We start from the raw sequence: 7,395 nt of genomic DNA on the forward strand, positions 1-7,395 counted from the left end.
GCCTGCATAGGCACAACTTTTAATTACCCAAGCACAACACATACCCTTTGCGATACCCTGTCGTAAAGGATGACTCCAAATAGGAAGGGGGGAGGCATTCTGAATGTGGACCTAACATTATGACGATTAGAGGGCAATGTATTGTGAGAGGCATTGAATTTTTGCGTTTTATTGTGATAATTTTTTGACAAAATTTAGAGTATATGCCCTCATAGTAGTGTTACAGAGGAGTATGGGGACAAAATACATATATGAGCCCCTAGGGACATGTGTATAGTGTACATAGCATTTAGATTTCTATTTGAATGATTTTTCTTTTCTTAAGTTTTTTTAAAGATTTTCCTTGTTGATTATTAAGAAAAAATAATAAAATCCATAATCCACATGAAGAAAAGACTGACGAGAGGCCTGAGCACTACAAAGAGAAGAAGGTACAGGAAAACGATGAAACTTCATGAAGTATGTCTCAGCAACCACTACAACAGCCGAAGAACTTGTCACAGAGCAGTATCAACATTCAACCGACAAGTCATACAAGTCAGAGTCGAGTAGCTAAGCCACAAAATGAGTGAGGTGTTAGTCCCGAAGCTTCAAGTAATATTCTCTGTGGTCTAAGCGTCTTAGCTATTCTAGGTACTGCTGAAGCTGGACGAGTTGAGCATATTTACGTTGTGTCGCTCATGCTGGGATAGGTGAGCAAAAGAGTCGAAGTCTAAGTACTTAAGTCTGGTGAAGTGAAGGAGAAGGTCCAAAAGACACTCACATACCGAGCACAGTGAGATACGAGTGAAGAAACTTCTACATCGAAAACCCTTCTTGGAAAGGTGGAAGCTATTGAGACATCTTTTGATGTCACATGTGCTACATTTATTCCTTGAAACACCCATCATCTCCTTCTTTCACATTGCATGCTTTTGGTGACAAATTTCTCATATGCATATAGAGTGTCCCATAATTGGCACTTGCATCAGGCACTCTTTCTGTGTTTCACCCAAGCACTCACCTTTCATGAACATGTACTTCACGTTCAACTGCTCAACTACAATAAGAGCGTATACCAAAGGCATATTTTTCCCACTGGGTTTTTTTCCTTTGGTCATCCAGGTTTTAACCCTATCTAAAGACACCTATCACCATCTTGTTGTACATATTCCTTCTACATCAACAATAAGGAAATGCTACTCAAATCAATTGACAAATGAATTGGAGCACCAATTTCAGATCATAGCATACTTCTCCTCAATGGCGAGTTGAAGAATGGCCTACAATGACAAAGCTGCAGACAACACTAACAACATGATTGCACAGGAACAAAGAAGTCCCCAATGAAGAAGAGCAGACATAAAAGTAATCAAAGGATCTCAAAAGATGAATGGTTATGATGAAAGATGTCCGCTCTAATGGATCATAGTTCTTGTTGTGGTTCGACAAAGTTACAAGCAATGCAACAGATGAAGCCAAAACGATAGCAAAGACCACATCGCCATCGACAATCAAGTCATGTCGGGGATGACATGAACGCGGAAGGGGGGAGTGTTAACCGCTGGGTCAACAACACAACATAACTCAAGTTTCGTACCAAAGTCTTATCTTTTGCGAGTTATGAATGCTGCGGATTATGGCTATAAACGTCATTTGTAATGAGTAGTTATTCTAGTTTCAGAAGCCGGGGTGCAATGGCACTTCTAGATTGTAAATACAAAGCCATTTGACCCTTTCAACCCCATTTTTGGTTAAACCTAAGGTAGCCTTAGTATATAAGGTACCTAGGTCATTTTGTAAAGGGAGACTTTAATCATAATCAAAACTTAGCGCTGCCGTCTACTGTGTGTAAGAGAGAAAGAGAGTGAGCGTGAGCTTTATTCTCTAGCTACGCCCGGCTCGCTCAACACATTGGAGATCCGACTGCACCATTGCTGTAGGCTCGAGGAGAGCTACGCGACAACGCCAAGCATTCCACGCGAGACGAAAGCGCACACGCCGACGCATCTACGAGCTATTTGTGGGCGTAAGTGTCTCAAACGATGTCTGTTTTCTGCGTGTTAGTAGTCTATAGAATCGTGGCGACATAAGCTACGCATAGGTACTCATAAATTTCAGTTTCGGGCACTTTCAAAATTCTGCTCTGTCATCCTATACGTTTTCCACAGATGGGTTTAGAGTGAGGGTTTTGAGTGTAGAAGCTTAGGGACAGGTGTATCCTAGTGAGGGGATGGTGTTCCTTAAGTTTCGTACGAATCTGGCATGATTAGGTGAGTTACCTTCCGTATGTGTGTATGTGGCTAGGTGGTGTAGTTGAGAGCAGTGAGGTTCTTGATTGTGGTTTAGTTGGCCTTCCAGAGTGTTGTATGTGTAGGATGGTCTCAGCCTGACAAGCTAAAGAGATTTCCTCCGTGTGCATATCGTGTCATCTGTGTCCTCGATTGACATTATGTTGATCTAGATAGTGTTTGCATGCACTTCATGGGTGTGTGAGTAGCTCCCGCAACATTGGGGCAGCTGCTGGGGACACAAGGACCTAAGTAGGTTTTCTACTAACACTTGTGTGATGGTTGCTTGATTTAGTTTTAGCTAAGGAAAGCGTTTTTGTTAAGTGGATCCGGAAGAGGATATTCCGCGATCAAGTGGATAGCCAGGAAGCGTGTGTCTTGCCGAGGGTCTACGACTAGATAGGTTTAGTTAGGACTTGTGGATTAGAGTAGTTGTTGGTGGTCGAGTGATTTGTGAGGTGATAAAAGCGTTTACTAGTCCGTGTGTGGCAGTGAAGCGTTTTTCTACTCATAGATGCAAAACCCCATATGATTTGTAGGAGTAGCTTTAGGTAAGTGTTCCGATTCTGATCCAGAGCTATTCAGCACTGAATTATTTGCTAAAGTGCTTGATTGCATTTGAAATCATGGAAAAGTGTGCTTTTGAGGGTAAAAATGCAGTAAACAAGCTTTTATGGATATTTTTGTATGATTGACTGATGCTGTGCATATAAAAGAGCATTTGCAAGGGTTCTGTGAAGAAAACCTGTAATTCTGTAAACATAAATATCCTACGCGTAGGATGTCTCAAGGGGGTTTTGGAGACCAAATTTGAAAATTCTGACTGCACCAGTGGGTTCAGAGGGTAGGTTTTACCCTAGTAACATATTGACTTGGGTGTGTTTTCCCTATTTTTGTTGACCAAAAGCCAAAAGGCGGAGTAAGAAAATGTAAAATTTCAGCAAAGGCTTAATTGAGTGATTTTTGCAGTTTTTGCAATTGTGAAGTATACTTGCACTTGCTGAGAGCATAAGGAAGCATCAGGGACACTTCAGTCTCAAAAAATCAGCAGTAGACATCCTACGTGTAGGATGTCTACATGGTGATCTGGTGGAAAATTTGAAATTCTGAGTTGACCAGTGTGTTCAGAAGGTAGGTTTTACCCTATTTTCACCTGGAAAGTGGAAATTTGACCATATCTTGACAGGACAAGACCAAACGATGAAAATTGCTAGACATCCTACCCAAATTGTGTCCAAGGCCTAATTTTGAGACCAAACCATAGGATGACTCCAAAGGCATGTTCCAAATGTTGTATTGAGTGCATGTGATAAATTTCATCTCATTTGGGTCAGTGAAAGGAAGATTGAAGAGACTTTAGCATTTTTGACTGAAAAAGGCAAGAATAGCTAGTTTTGGGGTCTTTTGACATCCAAATTAAAATCTAAGCATAGCATTGGGTTGCTGACATCAAGGGGAAGCTGTGGCTCAAGTTTGGGGCAATTCTAAGCACTTAGACATCCTACGCGTAGGATGTCTTCACCATGATTTAGCACTCCAAATCAACCTCTGAGCATACCACAGTGATCAGCACCTTAAGGAGAGTCTGTGGTTCAAATTTGGGGCAATTCTGAGCTGTTAGACATCCTACACGTAGGATGTCTAAGGCATGATTTAGAGGCCAAATTCAAACTGTGGACATAGCAGGGTGTTGTATAGCCTTAGGCAAGCCTCCTAGTCAATTTTTGGTCCAATTTGGAGTTGATTTGACTTGGGAATTCATCAGAACAGACATCAGGCTTTTGGAACAGATTCTTGATCATTTGACCATTTTATAGGTGTCAGAATCAAAAAGTAAAAATAGGTGTGAGCTTAGCACATCAAGGGGAAGCTACAGTGCAAGTTTGAGTTGAAACAGAGCAAAAAGACATCCTACGCGTAGGATGTCTCCAGGGTCATAAAGTGGTCAAAATTCTACTTTGGCCATATAGGCAGGTTCTAAGTGTCTCAAGGATTCTAGAAATTTTTTCAAAAGTGAATTTGGACCTTGTTTGGCCTATTTACCAAGCAAAGACAAGAATTGTCAGACATCCTACTCTGGGAGTGCACTAGAAGCTCTTGCAGCCTAAATCTTGACCTATTGGCATCTAAATTCAATTTTGAGCATACCATTGGGTTGATGAGCACTAGGAGAATCTTGGGATAAAGTTTGGACAAAATCTCAGTAGTTAGACATCCTACACGTAGGATGTCTCCAACTTGATTTAGGACTCCAAACCAACTTATGAGCACACCACTGTGATCAGGACATCAAGGAGAAGCTGGGGTGAAAACTTCAAGTCATTCTGAGCAAAAATACATCCTACACGTAGGATGTCTCCAGGCCATTTTTAGGTCCAAATGAAATTCTGAGCATACCATTGTGTTGCTGAACTTAAGGGGAGTCTCTGGACCAAATTTTGTTAAATTCTGATCATATAGACATCCTAAGCGTAGGATGTCTCTAAGCCAGTTTTAGGGGCCAACTGTAGTTTTGGCCATACAGGAGTGTTCACAGTGTCACAAAGATCCCAAATCTTCTTTTAAAATTGAATTTGGACTCATTTTGACCATTCTAAACTGCATTTCACTGTTTTGGCCATAACTTTCACAAACGGTATCGGATTGGAAAAGTTTTTATATCAAAACGTAGCCTGAGAGCGGCTCTACAGATCTTAGAGCAAAACTTGAACTAAATGTATGCCTACGGCAACCATTTAGTTCAACTTTGAAAAAAAAAAAAACATCGTTTGAGGCCTCAAAATACATCCGAAAGTTAGGGGTGTCTAAAAGCGGCAATTTGCGAGAATTGTGACGAAACGGTTGCGGTTTTGGACATAGTTTCGACTTTTCGCTAACCAAAGAACTTGAACACAGTGGACTAAGTCTACTTGAACCAAGCAAAATCTCTGAAGCCCAGAAATCATGTCTACCCTAGATTCAAACGTAGCTTACACAAGCTTGGAGATCCCGACGATAGAGGAATATCCTCCCACAATGGATCTTCCAAACTTGCAATTGATAAAGATCCATCTTGTTGAGAGAGTTTGGATGATTGGTCATGAGAGTGAAGGACTATATAGATACATTGACGACAATGAGGTCAATCTTTATAGGTGCTCAAATCCATACCTAGAAGAGATAACAGATTACAAGCTCTTATATGTCTACACATACGGAGTCGACTGTCAATGGAGATTTATAGTTGTTGACAAGTATGGACGAGAATACAGAGTTGTAGAAAGCACAAATCCACAGACTGTACTAGAAAGAGGTGGATATTTGGTCAATGAAGGACCACAAATGCCTCCACCAAACACAAGAATTCCTATAGGAATTCCAAGAAGAGAGACACCAGGATTCCCTTCAAGAGCGATAACGAGAGAAGGATTGGGAGAGTCTCTGGTTAGACTTGTAGACAATCGACGAGTTAGACCATCCCAAGTCCACAGAAATGGGTAAACAGAAAATACTCCGGAGATAAAGATCCGAGAGATCACGTAACGGCTTTTAGAAGAGTGATTAGAGCAGAGGAAGTTTCAGATTTTGCGACACAGTTTGCGGGATTTGGATTGACTCTAGAAGATGATGCAGCTACATGGTTCGACTCGGTGGAAAAATGGGATTTTGAGACCCTAGATGAGCTGTTTGAGGAGTTTATTGAATAATTCTTGCCAAAAGGCATTGCTCACAACACGGTCTCGCAAATCCATAGATTCAAACAGAAAGAGAATGAATCAGTACGCAAAGCATCATTACGGCTCAAGAGATATGTTAAGCTTTGTCCGAGAGCGGAATTACCTACGCAAGCACGACTGATGTTGATATTTATCCAGGGAATGAGACATGCGGGCCTTCAGAAGGATCTGCATATGATAAGGAGGATGACGCTAAACGAGTTGATCAAAGAAGCTCTTTATCTAGTGGATAACTGTGAGGCATACAAAGAAAAGGACTTAAAGAGTCAAGGAGATGCCACATCCTCTCAGCACAGTGTTTCACAGATAAGTGAGTCCATTGCCAAGCCAACGGCACCTATTGATCAAGAAAAGCTTATCGACGACTTGGTCAAGAGGTTGATTCCTCTTGTAAGGTCTGATTCGGGAGAGCCGAAGTGGTGTGAAATTGAGAGAAAATGGACGAACCATACGGAGGAAGAGTGCTATTTTAGCATGGAAAATGCTAGGGAGAGGTATGTACAACCTGTTCCAGAAGCACCTACTCCACCTAGATACATTACGGGGAATGCGCCAGGACCAGTAGGAGTTTTAAGGCCACAGCTTGTCTTAGGACAACAACCTCCGCTGCCAGGTGCTAGAATGCAGGTAGACATGAGATACATGCCAATGATGGAAGCATCAAATAAACCAACGCCAGTACCAGCTACAATGTGGTATAGCAACCAAAGTGAGTACTACCCTTCGGAGCAACAAAATGTGAGAGAAACACATGGAGTGGTGAGGCCGGTACAACCTCCACCTCCTGGGTTTCAGTCGAAAGAAAGAAGGTATGAAATGGACGAAAGGACATTGCGATTCATTGCAAATAGTGGCTTATCTAGGTCAAAGCTTGCTTATAGCTAAGAGGAAATGCTAAAAGAATCTCCTCAACAGAGACAGATTGTCACAAAAGCCGTGACAACCACTTGGTCAAACAATGTCCTCATACGGAGATCACTGAAGTAAATGCCTATTGTCTTGAGTGTGGCATTACTCACTTGATCCCCGATTGCCCGAAAAACCCAAACCAAATCAGGAAAATCACGACAAATGTATTAGGGATTGTTCAGCTACCTAGTAGCTCAGAAAATGAAAATGTCGTACTAGTTCAAGTGGTTACGAGGAGAGCACAAGCTCAAAAGAAAGCTGATGAGAATCGAGAGACAAAGAACACGGAAAGTGACACGAGTCCAAAGACAGATGATGGACCAAGGTCAGACGCACCTAGTCAGAAAATCAAGAGCAAACGAAGTAGTTGGAAATCTAGAAAGACTAGGATGAAAGCACGCAGGGAACGAGAGCAAAAATCCCTAGCTGAGAAGCTTACCGAAGCTGAGGAGAAGATAAAACAACATGAGGAAAAGAAGGCACCTTCTCTTACACAGATG

Source organism: Adiantum capillus-veneris, chromosome 25 (assembly GCF_014529385.1).
Source record: "Adiantum capillus-veneris isolate H3 chromosome 25, ASM1452938v2, whole genome shotgun sequence".
In the NCBI taxonomy this organism is placed as follows: domain Eukaryota; kingdom Viridiplantae; phylum Streptophyta; class Polypodiopsida; order Polypodiales; family Pteridaceae; genus Adiantum; species Adiantum capillus-veneris.